Raw genomic sequence first — 16,285 nt, 5'->3', positions numbered from 1 at the left:
GTCAAAATAGAACGGTTGTGAAGATTTCCCCAAGTCCTTTGGGTCCTTCAAAGCCACACTTGTCAACTTTCCCACACCACTAGAATTCTCTCCCTCGGCCAAATCAGACCCAGGGGTAGCAATAATTTTTCTTTGTTTATTTCAAATGGAGTCTCATTATCTATATTTTCCTCCGCCACCGTCTTGATTTCAAATTCTTGTTCCTTGCCTTCTTCCTCAACGTGATCCTCTTCCTCTTGCTCATCGCCCTCCCCATAGGGTATGGCTTCCTCCTTCTTCCAATTTCTCCCACGATGACCCAAGCCACTACTCTCCCCCTCCGCCCTTAACCACAGACCAAAGGCAGGTGGCACCATCTCTTCCAACTCACAGAAACGAGCAATATGGTTCAACCGTCCTCAACGGTAGCAAAAATTCTCAAGTTTCTCATACTTGAAAAGAACCTTGATGGAGTTTCCCCCCGTTGCAGCAATCCTCTGGCCTCGTCGTAGCGGTGTGTCAACATTAACCCATGCCCTGAAACGGAGGCTGAGGCCACAATACCTATCCCAACCAAGGAAGCCATCGAAGGCACTGCCCAAGGACCGTGCAATGTTTTCTGACCTGTATGTGTATGGGAGTCCATGAGCTTGGATCCAAAAGGGAACACGGTTCAGGGGAATGGTGTTCGGATCCACGTTCGTGTTGAAGACATTCAAGGCAATTATGAACCGACCAAAGAACCACGGTCCCGATCGGAGAACTAGGTCTCTGGCGTTGGTGGAGGAGAACCTGAAAGCAAACAGGTTTCCACCCACATGGCGAACTTCCTCGCAGTTTCTGGTCTCCCATAGTTTCTCCATGCATTTGATAAGTCCCACTCTGCTCACCACATGAGGGGCCAAAACCTTGCCTATGAGCCAAACGTCCGCCACCAGATTTGGGTCAATATCCACAACCCCAATATTCAGAACTTCGTCTTCGTCACCCACCAAGTCAATCTCAGGCATGTTAGGGAGAGCCATTTATGTGTTTTGGAAACGAAAATTGCAGGAAAAAAAGAGTACAGGACAAAGCAGAAATAGAAACCCTAAGCAGCTTAACCACGTGTTATGCCCTAGGTAAAGATCACCAATCAGGGAAAGCGATTTCAGACACAGAAAGAGGTTAGACGACCCAGCCAATAGTTGACGGCGGCGCTAACGTTGACTCCCAAAACCCTAGGAGACACATCTTTTTTTTGACGGCAAAAAAAGTTGGAACTGGAGTTACTGCACATGCACTGGAGTTCTAGACGCTTAGCTCCAAAAGAAAAAGGCCAAATAGAACAATAATTAAAGAGGCTAAGTTTATAAAAGAGCTTATCTCTCTACAATACATGCATCAGAAAGATGTGAGGCTCATAAAAAAATTAGATTCACATGGACTAGCTTACACTGAGATATTTTTTCTAAATACAAAATTTGAATGTGAAACTAATCGTCTTAAGACAGTCAATCACGCGGGAGAGTGTTAGAGAATTGGGAAATGTTGTATTTATGGTGGTTGAGTACAATCACTTGGGCGCGATCTTATCCAACAAAAATAGTTTTTACTTTCTTCTAATATGTTTTAAATGGATGAGATATCTCTTTCAGGTGATCATGTCACTTGAGACTTAAGAGAATCCTTTGATATAGATCATCTATAATTGGTGTATATAGATAATAGATGTAAGTGTTTACCCACGCGGATTTGAAGCTCGAAATGAGTATTTTAAAAAATGTGGGTATGAAGATTAGTGATATAGTAGACATGTTAGTTTTCCTACATAAAGAAAATTCAAAAATTAAGAATTAACAAGAAGAATTCACTTTTACTTACTACGGCCCGTTCAATTTTTTAGTTGCATTTTTTTAACATTTTTTAAGGCCCAACCGTTTTAATTAGTTGAAAGACACTTCATGTTGTTCCAGTGGCCCTTTAACTACAATGTCCACCTGAAAATTGGATCTCCGACCACAGGCCCATATTATTTGGAGACACAGTCCGTTTGTTTCTCTCTCATCTTAAAAAAAAAACAATATCAATTGACCAAAAAAAACAATATATCATACAATATTATTGTTTGCCCATTGCTGCATGAGTCATACCATATGCTAGAACTTGACAAACATTTTTCATATAAATAATGGAATTTGATTTTGTTAGTTATAGGAAAATATAGCACTTATAACTTAATTCATAAAACATGACTCTGATAGAGAAGGATCAAATAAATCATTCATCTTAGTTTTAAGAAGTTTTTTTTTTGTTACAAAGTAGAAACAACCAAGAAAACTAAACTACAACATCATGACAAAGCAATGCAATTATCTTGGAAGGGGGAATTCTCCAAACATGCCGAGGAGAGCTTTCACGGGTCGAGAGGCTTCACGGGCAAGTCAATCTGCAACTCTGTTCCTGTCTCTAGATATTTGTTTGATTTCTACCTTCCAATCACAACTCAACATAGCTCAGATTCTCGAAATTGTATCTCTAGCCCAATAGGAGTGCACCTCATTCTGGGTTTGCAAGACCTGAATCACATCACTACAATCTGAATTGCATTTAACCACCCAATATCCAAGATCCCAAGCATGATTAAGTCCCAATTCAACAGAAAGAAGCTTAGCCAAAAATGCACTTCCACGGCCATGGCCATGACTCGAAATACTAGAAATCCAAAGCCCAGTAACATTGAGAAGAACCGCACCACAACTCAAAAACTGTAACCTTGGATCCCAAACATGTTTAAGAAGATTCTTTTTAAATGCACCGGTTCAAGCTATAAAACCAAAAATTATAATAAGCAGGTATTTGACTTTCTAACTCAATAATGGTTCTGCCTACGGTGAGCTAGTTTTAAAACTGGCTCACCGTGGTCCAATTTTTTTATCACTGTTAGATGTAAAAAATTTAATATTAATGGTTCAGATTTTTTAACAATAAAAAAATTCATTTACTTAATACATATCAATTTCCTAAAACACCCTTCTTACATATTAATTTCCTAAAACTGAAGTCCATCATCATTCGTTTTTTTTTTGAAAGAAAAAATGCAGGAAAAACTGCAGTAGTGTAAACCTTTCATGCCTCAAACTCATTTGAACATTCAACATCATACGTCGCTTTCAAATTATCTTCTATTTTCCAAATTAACAGCCTTGGAGATGAAAGGCAAGAGAAGACGAAATCATCAAGATCTGAAATCATCAAGGAGAAGATTCTACTTTTAAAGAAACCATGGTCAAAGCAACCATTTCAATTTCATCATCTTTGTTTCAGAGAGAGAGAGAGCCCACAAAGTTGGGTTTTGATCGAACAATCATCATCAAATCGAAGCAATCGGAGGGTGGAGAATCGATGGATCTCGAGTTGGTTGGGCGACACGCGATGTTCTTCGACGACGACGCCATGGCAGCGTTCGTCAACTCGCCGGAAGCTCTAGTTGACTGGAACTCCCTCTCCATCGATCGCTACGATGTTCATGACCTTCTCTCTGGTCCCCTCCCTCCCCGCCTCAAGCGCCGCCTTCCTCCTCCCGAACCTGACCTCGATTCCGAACGCTATCTCGACCTCCCTTCATCATCCCCTTACCACCAACAACAACAATAACCACAAGGTAACCTAATTAATTATACCGTATACAACACTTTCTTCCATCTGAACAAGAAGGAGTGGGTCGCGATCTGGGTCGCGCCTCTCTTCCTTTCCTCCCACGGCAGTTTCTTCGCCTCCTACAACAACTTCTCTTCTAGCGGAGCTTCTAGTTCAGGTGGTTCTTTTTTATGGCAAGGTGCAGGTCCCGGTGAGAGAGGGGAAGAGAGATCTGAGTTTTTCTTCTTCAACCTCTCTCTTCTTCAACGATGAACCCAGAAAAAAAGATTCAGTTTTTTTTTTGAACAGGGAAGATGGGGGCATTTGTGTCTTTTAACCTAATAATGAAATTGGACCACAGTGGGCCAGTTTTGAAACTAACCCACCTTAAACGCAGCCATAAATAATAGAGAATGATTTAAAAACCCAACTTAGAGAATGTAGTACAAGTTTTTTAGTCCATGATTTTTTTCAAGTAAAGTATCATCTCAGACGATAATTATGTTGTGAGAGTAACTTTGGCTTCTGGGTCAAGACTAAGCAATATGCAGTTGATCAAAAAAAAATTTCATTTATAAAAGTTGAGATTGAGACCTTCAACTGTTTGCTTAATGAATGAAGTGCTAAACTATTATGACAACCCACTGAATTTAGTTTTTTAGTGCCCGATGTACATCAATAAATTGATAGAAAACTTGTTACAATAAATTAACAAATTAAAAAAAATTATGAAAGCTTTAAATGCTTAGATATTATGTACAACATGTATGTGCATAAAGCTCCTCAAATATGAATCAAGACATATCATTACATTACATGTGCCTAATAATTCGAATATTCGATAAAATATCCAAAAAATTGACACTTTGCAAACGTGATTAGGAACTTGTAAGTATATCATTAAAAAAACTCAACTTACGAAATTGACACTTGCAAATGTGATTAGGAACTTTAACCAAACAAACCATATAAACTTTACTCCAGATCTCAAAGATATATTTTTGTCTTACTAAACATGTCTGATAATAACCATATACTATTTGGAAAGACTCAACTTATGAATCTTATTTTCAAAAAAAAAAAACCTTGCAGAGGAATTTTCATATTGCAATGCCTTATTGGTAACCAGTCATGTGGAGTGGGCAGTGAAAATTAAAGCAATTATCAATGAATTGGGGCATGAATTTGGAGCAGAAAAATACCTTTCAGAAAGCATAGTGTTCTTGTCCACAACGAAAGAACTGAAAGAGGAACCATCGTACATAATGTAAAACATGACCACGTGCTTCTGAAAGTTCCAGGAAATAATGATGCCAAGTTAAATAAGCAAATGTAACAGTAAAAAAGATGAGGAATCAATTAAATGTGTTAGTTGAGCTCAGAATGTCATAAAAAAAAACTTTATTTAATACTTGTTTCAATGCCTATATGACCGTTCCGCGATTTGGACCGGACGAAACACTATTACTAGGCTGGACATACCACTTCAGGGGGCACATCCGGGTCGTCTTAAGACTGGGCCGCGTGGACATAGCATTGACACCGAGCCGGTTTAGTTACTCCAAGAGGCTCATCCATCCAAAAATACTCTAGGGCCAACACAGACATGATGCTTTGACCAGATCGATGACTCACCCATCCGCGAATCACGACAAAGTCAAAGCTACGGTCAGGTCCCCTCAATCACGGATGACTCGCAATCACAGCATGACCGACGGGAAAATCAAGAAGCCCACCCTGATCAGTGCGACCCGACCGTTTTAGTCAATGGACTGTGTAATAGGAATGAGAGCTAGGGTTAGAGACTCACCCACTATAAAAGGGGGTCTTCTGTATGTATCAAATCATCTTTTTCTCACTTGAGCAATACACCTAGTCTTTTTCATTGATCTACTGACTGGAAGATCATTCGTGAACACTAGGGGTGTACAAGACCCGGCCCTACCTGCAAACCCGTCCCGGCCCAAGCCTATAGGGCCGGGTTGAACCCGGTCCGATCAATAAAAGAGACCGAATTCGGGTTGATTTTTAAGTTACCCGACTTCGGGTAGGGTCGGGTTCGGGTTGACACTCGGGTCACCTGACCCGTCCCACATATATATTTTATAAAATTTTAATTTGTTATAATGATATAGTTTGGCTCCTTAACCATCTAGTCCAAGGTTCGATTCCTGGACGGTGCATATGGAGAAACATTTGTTGGGAGAGGCATACCCACTTAACGTGATCTCAGAGCCTCGAAGGATTAGTCTCATGGCTGTCGGCTGTGGGGATACCTTGGGAAACCAAAAAATGTGATACATGGTGCTCAAATTTATCTTACCATGTGGATGAGAATAAAATGTTTAACATCTACCTAATGAATTCGTTGATCAAACTATGGATACTTTCATGCTCTAACGAGAGAAAATCATTTGTGTATGATGCACATGTGAGACAAGTGAAGAATGATCAAATAAAATGAGTGACACGTGTATATAGATCAAACAAAATGTAAACCTCACAAGTGCAATAGATTATGAAAGAATTTGATCCTTTCAAGTTCTTTCTTCCAAAAAACAGTTCCAACTTATAACTCTTTTAATATGTTATTATCTTTAAATTTTACAATTAGTATCAAATAATCTTAGACTTATTGTCCATCGGGCCAACCCGGTCCCGTCCTACATAGACCCGTCCTAAATTGGACCCGCATAATGTCGGGTTGCTTCGGGTCTAGGGACGGGTTAGGGTCTATGAATTGATCCGTTAAATATTTAGGGTCGGGTTAGGGTTAACCAAAACCCGTCCCTTATACACCCCTAGTGAACACTATACTAGCTCACCAGCGGCTAATTCAGTTTCAGCGAATTATAGTCCAGTCTTGATTTTCTACGGTGGAATTAATAGCATGTATGGTTAAATGGTGAATCTTCTAGAATCAGAAGTTTTAAGTTCTATAACATGTTTCCATCAGTTTATTTTCCTTAACTTAGCTTTCCGTCCAATTTGGGAGGAAAGTTTTGTAATGTGGGTCCCACCAAGATTCTTCTTTCCCTCTATCCTTTCTTCTAAACCAAATGAAGGAAAGGATTTTAAAATGCGTGCTTTCTTTCCTCTCTCAATCTTTTCCTTTCTCTCCCTTCAAACCAAACACAGCCTAAACGTCTCAAATAGCATGCAGATTGAAATCTTCTAAAATCCAATAAAGTTAACTCAATTGTGATCGTTGGGGAGACAGGGGAGTGTAAGAACAAAATTGATCTAAACATGTAAATATATAAATGAGCATATTCATAACATTAATAACGAAAACGAAAAAAAATCATGCGATGTCACATATCTTCAGCCATTGCGAAAAATTGATGATATGGAATAATTGTCTATTTTGCTTTTCAAATCCTTACTCACTTAAACTTGATGATGTTTGTTTTTTCTGACGAGAGGAGCATGCTTAGTGACCCTAAAACATATTGCAAACGTTTTATTTACAGAGTTTTATCCATCGTAAAACTCAAATTTAACGTGATGCAAGTTATGATGGAGTGGGTACTTGATTCTCTCACACTCACATAGTGTGCTGGACATAAACTTTAAAATGGACTACACTCATAAATTATTTTTACCTTAATAAAAATATTCAAAATATTTTATTATGTAATAACTAGTATTTTTTACCCGTGCGATGCACGGTGGATATTCATTTTTGTTCGTCGTTTGTAATTTTTAAAAACTTGTGTTAATTTTATTTTGTTTATTCAAATAATTATAAAAGTCACTATCAAGTGTGAGTAAGTCTATCAAGTGTGAGTAAGTTTGACAAACTATTGTTTTGTTGGATTAGAGGAGTATCCTACTGGTTTAGTAGGCATATTAACCTCTGATTTGAGTATTTCTCATTAATGAAAGCTCCACCTTTCTGTAAAAAAAAAAGTCTAACATAGAAATAAAATGACAATTTTGAGCTGTTTATAAGTAAGATGATTCATACACCTAACGTTTTGAGGTTTTAGGTGAAATATGAGGTGTTCAACACACTTGTGTTTGTTGTTTACCCCAATGTGCTGATGTGATGATCCCTCATAGTTCTAAACATATTTTTTGCCCTAACACCACCATGATATTAATGTTGCCAACTCAAACAGTATTGTGTCCCAATGAGAGTATTTGAAATCAACGAAAAAACATATGAATATTAAGTTGAGTAATATCTCATTTACGATCTGAATATTTGAATGAATTTTATTGTCAAAATGAACCTCATAAATGTAGTAGAAATTAAGAAGAAGAAGAAGTTGGGTCATTTATAATATATGAGGCAAATAAAGTAGGATATCAGTTACAAACCTTAATTGACGATAAAGCAAATAAGTAGGATATCAGTTACAAACCTTAATTGACGATAAAGCAAATAAGTAGGATATAAGTTACAAAGATAACTCTTTAATTAGATATTTATGACTCCATAATCATGATATTGTTTTGATCACAGTAATTAAATTGGGGTGATTTACATTATAAAACCATCTTATTTTTCATGTTCTTTATGTCTTTCATACAATAATTAATCCACTTAACGTTTGAAAATGTGAAGTTTTTTTATAATATGCGAGGTGATTAACATTTAACGAAAGAAACTGAGTCTCTAATGATAGCTCAAGTGGTAAGAGCTGGGGGGCATATGGGTAGGGGAGAGGAAGGTCTAGAGATCGATCCCGAGAGGGAGCAATTTATCTTTCCTATGTACCAAAAAGAAAGGAAAGAATCCGAATAAAAAAGATTGGTGGACATAAAAACAATATAATCCACTATTGGACACCTACATTTGTGATGGTTTTAGAACACTAAAAAGTGTATAAAAGGTTAATAATCCAAAAAAAAGAAAATTCATAGTGAAACGCATACAAATCAATGGACCAACAAATCTATGAAATCATATAAGAAAACCGGTAAAAAAAGTATGGACAAAGAGGTATGTATACCTATAATTTAAGTTGTACATAAGATTGAAGGTTTAAAAGAACTGAAAAATATTGAAGGTTTAAAAAACTGAAGAATATTGAAGGTCTCTTCAAAGATTCTTAGGACCCCTATGTGAATGCATTGATTTTTACAATTAAGCTTAGTGAATAGATTAGGGAATGCAAAAGGACAGTGAGATTCCTATGAAACGAACGGTTGTGATTGAATATGGGAGAATAATTTGCATTTTTACCAAAATAATTATAATCAAATTTTCAATGTAGTATAAAAATTGTTAAATTATTATTTTACCCTCAAGGTTGCGAAAACTTCTTCTTTATTATATCTACAGAATGACCAAAATTCATTAAAAATTTAATTTAGATCTAATATTAGTTAACGGATAAAAAATTATTTAATTTGTTAATGTATCAAAACTATTTTGTAGATAAGTTTTTGACCCGTGTCTTTTTGTGTATAACATGAAATTTTTTAAAATTTATATTATTTTGTTATGATTATTAAAATAGAGTTTCTAAATTAACAAAATAAAATTAATTTTACTTAAGTATAAGAAAATAAAAATTTGAATTTTTTTTAGTTTTGCGATAAATGCGTTTGACTTTTTTAAGAAGCGTAATATTTATATTTCTTTGTGGTTGTTTTCTAAATATTGAATGATTTAATTTAGTTTTTATATAAATATTTACAAATTTTTTTGTTTTGCGATGTCCTAACATAACTTAACAACCTTCATGAGTTTTAAAATGGAAAAATCAAATGAACACTACATGCTCTCCAAAAATCATCAAATTTAAATTTATCATAAAGGTAGAAGAATTAAAAAAAGATAAGAATAAAGAATACTTGGAACTATTCTCAGAAATTGAACCCTTGTCTCTTGTTTTTTTTCCTTCCAAAATTTCAGTGGGGTGCAGAGGAAAGAAGTCCAACGCTTCTTGGTTACTACATTGAATGTTATGATATGAGATCCTCTATTGCAGCCATCATATACCATTTGGCCATTATAGAGACTTGACATTGGTACAACCTTCTCAACATGACTCCTACAACCTACAGGTAGAAGCACCACCGTGTCTGAGGTATACAATATGGGTCATAGAGGGCTGGGGGATAACCTTTCATGGAATTCTATGTTTTTTTAACAGGATGAACAAACAAACCAAAAGAACTCATTATGATTTTCTGTGGGGGCATAAATAAAAGAAATGATAAATGAAAAGATGAACACATGTACCACAACAAACAACATCCATTCAAGGGCTATAGCAAAATATCTAAAGAAAAGTACTTCATCCGTTCCAAAATGTAAGTTGTTTTAGAATTGGTACTATATTCCAAAATATAAGTTGTTTTGCAAAACCAATGCACTTTTTTTCTATTTCTTCCTTATATACCCTCATTTAATATTATATCTCTTAATTACCACCTTCAATTTTCACCTATCACAACTCTCACTATCCACTTAACCAATAATAACATTTCTCTCTCCTTAATATAACACAACTTTAAATAGGGGTATTTTAATCAAAAAAATTATCAATTAATGAGCTCTTAAACAATATGCACAAACCTAAAACAACCTATATTTTGGAACGGAGGGAGTAAGTAGAAGTTGTTGTCATTAAAAAGATCAACCTTATAATTTTTCAATTCAGCAAAGAGAAGTGCCTGCTTTCATTAACACCAATCTTCCTTAGGTTTTGAAATAGAACTTGGAAGATTGGAATAGTCAAAATAACTAACTTAAAAAAAAAAATTCATTCTGATATAGAATGATTGTATCAATCCAAAATAGTTAGAATAGACACATTCAAAACATGATATTCATAACTGGAACTTATGAGCTAACAGATAAAAACAAAAACTAATGAGGTGATATTTGTTTTAAAAAAAAATAATTAAAAGTGTATCTTTCATCATCATCATCATCCTTGTTTGGCACATATTTGCTTGGTTTATAAAACTTAAAAATACTATATCATGAAATTCTAAATGAGGTAAATTTTTATAGCAACATAATGAGTTATTATTATTATTATTATTATTTTAATAACCATTATTCCATTTTTTAATTAAATTAAATATACTTGAACAAATATGTTAGTTTGTGAAAGTAGCTTTTTTTGTGGTAAAATAAATATCGATATAAATTTTATGAAAATGCATTAAAATAAATTAACATAAATGCATCACATGATGAACTATCATGGTCGACATCTTCATCTTCATCAGATAAAATATGACCGTGGTCGAAATTGTGTGAAGCTGCTTAGCAATTTATAAGGGGAGTTTATTAAAAATATGCTATAATTTAAATTTTCATGTTGGTGTAAAGTCAAGACACTTGAAGAATCAATATCCTTCCGAGATCTAAAAGATGCATGGAATGTCCCCTGCCCCTTTTTAAACAATGCGATTGAGTTTCATCTTCGCTCATATCATTTTGAGTTAGACCACCTATTGAATTTTTGGATTAAAATAGTGTGGTATGGTTTTAGTCAAATATTATATTATTTTTTTATTAATAAATATCTAGTAGCAATAATAAAAAACATAAATTAAATTAAATGACAGATACTTACTTCTTATATCATTGACACGGTTTCTACGAACTTGTGAATTTCGGCTTCGTGCCGAGGCCTTTACATGGGAGATACATATTGTTGTGCTTTGATCTGCTGCATTGTTTTGTTCAAATATTTCCATTTAAAAGAATTTTTAGGGAATATATAAAAGCAATTTAGATAATCAAGCACCGACACAAAATAACTGAATTTTTTTTTGTTTTGGAAACATACCATTTGAAATGTTAGGTTGTTGAATGCTTGCAGAAGTTCCTTCGTCGTTGACATGGTTTCTCTGAACTGGTGAATTTCTGCTTCGTGCCAAACCCTTTACATGGGAGATTCACAATGTGTTTTGTTATGGTATACAAATATTTACATTGAAAAGATTTTTTTAGAGAATATATAAAAGCAATTTAATTAACAAAACACCGGCACAACATAAATCAAATAAAAGTTGTTTTACGATTAGAAGTGTTAGATTGTTGAAACCTCGCATAAGTTCCTTAGCTCATTTTATGTTAGAATTAGGCATTATATGAAAATGGTGGATTCATGAATGTTAAACTTGTAGAAAAAATTGGATAAAAAAAGAAATAATTAAAAAATTGATATGTACGAAACTTACTTGTGTCGTTGGTCGAAGATCCATGATTTGATGAATTATACTTGCGATCTTCATCTTTCAGCCTCATTTAGAGGGCGATAAACAATGCGAAAGGGTGAGAAATCGTTTCAAAGGTAAAGATGTTTGAGTGGGAAATTGTGTGTTGAGATGAAGATTTTTTTGTTATTTATATAGTAAGCAAATGGGAATGGAGTTATAGAAGTGGAATAGTTTTTTCTCTTGGTTTTAATTATTTATTTTTGTGTCATGATTAGATACTTTGATGTAGAATTTTAAACCAATATTGAAGGTTACAAATTTTTAAACTTCTTCTAAATTAATCTCTTAATTTATATGTAACTTCTAAATTGCATTAATATTTTTATAAAAAAAATTGTGCTTATAAAAATATGTAGCCTATATGTACATTTAAGACATTTTTTATTTATTTTCTATGCAATAATAGAAAGCATATGATAATATGATTGCAGAATATGAATGGTTGTTGTAACATCATTAGGTAATTTAAAGTGGGATGTTAAAGGTTTATTTTTTTTAACTTCTTATAAATTAATTTCTTAAATGTATGTAACTCCTAAATTGCCTTAATTTTTTTAACTTCTCATAATTCACTATTAGGCACTTTTTTTTTTTGGCAAATCATTATTAGGCACTTTGATAAATCAAATGCTTGTGAATCAACGGTTGAGATTCAATCCAAGAGAAATAAATTACTTTTTTACTAAAATACTCATGCCAAACTTTCATAGTTTTTAAAATTAATTGTTGAATGACTGGTTTGCCTCAAGGTTGCACAAACTCTCCCTTTATATAGTTTATAGATAGATAGATAGATAATTCAAAATTAAGCATTTACAGGAAGATAAAAAAACTAACAGAGAGATTAACCAAAAAAAAAAACTAACAGAGAGCCCATGGGGCAAAGAAACAAAACACCAAAAAAAATTAACGCCACATCTTTAGTCAAAAAACCTTAATGCACAGAGTGTATGATCAAATCTCTTATTAAATCTTCAACTCACTCTTATTTAACCAAAGTGAGACTCCAACTTACACTTGAATTCTCAACATTTTTTCTCTCAAGTGTGAGTCTCCACTATGTTACTGTGCTCCCTCTTAACGGAAGCGAGCTAGATTCTATTGTTGTTTGCTCCATCGCGCCAACAAAACATATCGTCTAGCCACACGCAAGAATATTTTCGATATAAGGAGTCGTCACCATGCTCACACCACATTGGCTTTGATACCACTTGTTGAGAAATAGTGGGAGCCCATGTGTCTAGGAAACAAAACAGCAAAAGAACACTATGTCATATCTTTACCCAAAAGGGCCAAAACCTTAAAGCATTGGATATATTAGTCACATTAGAGTCTTCACATCACCTGTATTTAATCAATATGAAACTCCAACTCACATTTGAATTCTCAACACTAACATCCAAAAACTTCTCTTCTATATTGATTAATATAGCTTGACAATCAATTGTAAAATGTTATAAGCTGCACAAATCACAATAAACGTATACCATTAGAAGTAATTAGATTATTGTTAAAATAATTATTCTTTCTATATTTGATTGGATTATTGTTAGAAATAATTGTTCTTTTTTATTAATGTCAATTCCAGTGTATTAAATTTTTCTATGAATAAAGTATGAAATCGTCTCCCTCATTTTTTGTGAGAATAATTCCATCATCTTAAATGGTATCAATTAGGTAGGTTATAGAAACTTCAGTAACCAAATCTCTTAGTCATCATTTTTCAAGCCGTTACCCCTCTTTTTTTTCTCACGGTCGACGAGGAACTACCACCAGCAACCCTTTCTTGCGCTACCATGATCCACATGATCATGGTTCGTCTCTTTTCCACCAATTTTCTTCTTTGGAAGAAACTAGTTGAATATCTTCTCCGCCTACAAAATATGTTTCATTTTGTTGATGACTCAGTTGCACCTCCACCGCTACTTATGCCGCAAACCTTTGCTTTCTATTGTCTTCTCCAGCCCTAAACCCTAAGTTTGTTATTTGGAAAACACAGGCTCATAATGGATGGATCGAGAGAAACAATTGGCACATACTTAAGACTGATCTATCTATGTTTTATCATTCTCAAGTTCCTATTAGTTATTGGGTTGAAGCATTCAGTACACTGTGTTTATGTTATTAATAAAGTTTCTACCATGATTATTTTTTGTCAGACGCCATTTGAGTTCTTGTTTCATGTCTTTCCTATGTATGCATACTTTCAACCCTTTAGTTGTCGAGTTTTTCTCTGCTTACGTCCTTATGTAAAGAATAAATTCAATCATGGAGCTCGCCATGTTATAAATGTAAAGCATGAGGGGAAAAGAGAATATTTCCCCCCAAAAGTTCAGCAGAGAAAATAAAATAATGAAATAGAGACTGGCCCCTATCAACAAGTAGCTGAATAATGAACAAAATAAAATTCCTCAAAGTAACAAAAGAGAATCATGAATGGCAAGCTGGAATGTCAAGGTTAAGGAAAGCATCAAACTTTTGGTCATGACAATGAGTATACCGTTAACTATTACTTCTTTTTCTGTAGTGCTTTATTTTATCTCTCGTCTCTCCCCTCAACAACGTAGTGCACCACACAACCTCTTGGCCTTAAAGGCTGGCATGTTCTTGTACATTATTTTACTTCTTTTTATCCTTCATCCAGCTCAACACTCATTTTAGGAAAAGAGATATTATACAACAATAGAAAGCCTGAACAAAGAAAAAAGACAGAGAAAAGATACATCAGGTGGACCACTCCTATATTAAGATAACAAATCATAAACTTCTTAGCTTTTGTATTATATATTTTATGTTTGCATTAAGTATCATAAAATCAGAGTGGCGCAGCGGAAGCGTGGTGGGCCCATAACCCACAGGTCCCAGGATCGAAACCTGGCTCTGATAAAGAGTGGCTTCCGTGAATAATTATTTTTTTGGCTAATTGAAATACCCATGAACTCACGTTTTACTGGAAATAAGTTTCTGCTATAAAGGTGTAAATAATACAATCTCTAACAAGTTTTAAATATTTTGCCTAAGGGGACAGATTATAAATAAAGCTATCAAACTTTTTTTCTTTAAAATTTAGAACAAGAAAAAAAAATCTATTTTAGAGGAGAAATAAAATTAATATAGATCATTGGTAATATGAAATTGGGATAAATTATATATGGATATAAATTTAAAAGATATAATTATATTCTTGATTTCCTTGATAGATTATATTTTTAAATATTTATTAAATACATTAATTTAATTATCTTGATTTCTCAAGGCTGGCAGCCATGGATTAACTTTACTGCTTGATTATTTAATTGTATTATTTATTTATATTGATTATAACTTATACAATTTTCAAGTTTTTTTGGTTACTTACAATTTTCAAGTTAGTTTAAAAAAAGTTAATTTTACTTGTACCATCTTGTGATTGTAAATTCATTCAGAAATAATTTTTTTAATTTTTCAATTTTTTATTACAATTATCATAGGGGAAGGGATCGAGGGATGAGATTTTAATCGGGCGAGGAGGCGAAGAGAAAAGAAGAATTTTATATCTTATCAGGTTTAGTCAGAATGATAGATGAGGGAAAGAGAGGAAAGATAACTCTTTTCTTATTTGATTCAAGAGGAATGGAGAGAAAATTTTAAATATATTTCCTTTTATTGCTCTCACTTCTTTTGAGAAATTAAACATGATGACTAACATTTTTTTGTCTAAATAAATATTTTCCCTCAAATTCCCCGACTTTTGTAGAGAGAGGTCTTTGTCCCCTTCATTCCCGGCCCTTCCCTTTGAAAAAATGAACCAAATCATATTAGTTTTTAAAAAATCACTTTCATCCCTTCCAATCAAACACTATTCTTATGGGAACAGGAAAGGACGACTACGCCCCCTGCCAAGCGTCTACGATAGACTACCGATCCCCTCCAGTGAGCGACCACCCTTAGAGGACGAGACAGGACCGACCACCCATTGGACGACTGTGACCCACTAGGGGTGAGATGCGAATCACCTCAACCATCCCATCACAGGCCCTAAGACCTCTGTCGCAGGAAGCTAGGACCATGGCTCGAGGTATAGCTACATGTTACTAGGGACCCTTGGCCCTTAGATCTTTGTGTGTCACAGAAATCCAACGGCTGGGAGCACCTTAGCTAGGACCTAGGAACTCATGACCCTTCTTGAGAATATCCTAGCCTCAGACAGTTATAAAAGGAGCCCTCTCTGCCAGGGCCAAGGTAAGCTTTTCTATACCACCATATCTTAGAGATTTGAGGGATCTTCCACTCCAACTCCTCTCTGACTTTAGCATCAGAGAATTTTTGCAGGTCCGATCCCCACTTCCTGGGTTCCTACCGGCTCAAAAATTCAGCTCTCTCATCGTCCCAGCTAAGGTTACCACCCGCCAAGCTCGCTCCCCGGCACATTCACTGTTAGGAATTCATTTTGTATCATGCACAAGCCCCTTGTGTTTTACAAATTCATTTTCTTAAGCATTACACTCTTGTG

The 16,285-nt window shown here is 34.7% G+C and overlaps 1 non-coding gene across 1 annotated transcript; it reads left to right on the top strand.

Annotated features, from left to right (window-relative positions):
- The first annotated feature begins 14,607 nt into the window (after nt 1-14,607).
- On the top strand, nt 14,608-14,679 carry TRNAM-CAU (transfer RNA methionine (anticodon CAU)). Its single transcript has one exon. It is a non-coding gene; the product is annotated as a tRNA-Met (tRNA).
- Nucleotides 14,680-16,285: the final 1,606 nt, after the last annotated feature.

This window comes from Lotus japonicus, chromosome 4, assembly GCF_012489685.1.
Source record: "Lotus japonicus ecotype B-129 chromosome 4, LjGifu_v1.2".
Taxonomy (NCBI): domain Eukaryota; kingdom Viridiplantae; phylum Streptophyta; class Magnoliopsida; order Fabales; family Fabaceae; genus Lotus; species Lotus japonicus.
Note: the sequence above shows the minus strand (reverse complement) of the source record. Positions and strands in the feature narration are given on the sequence as shown.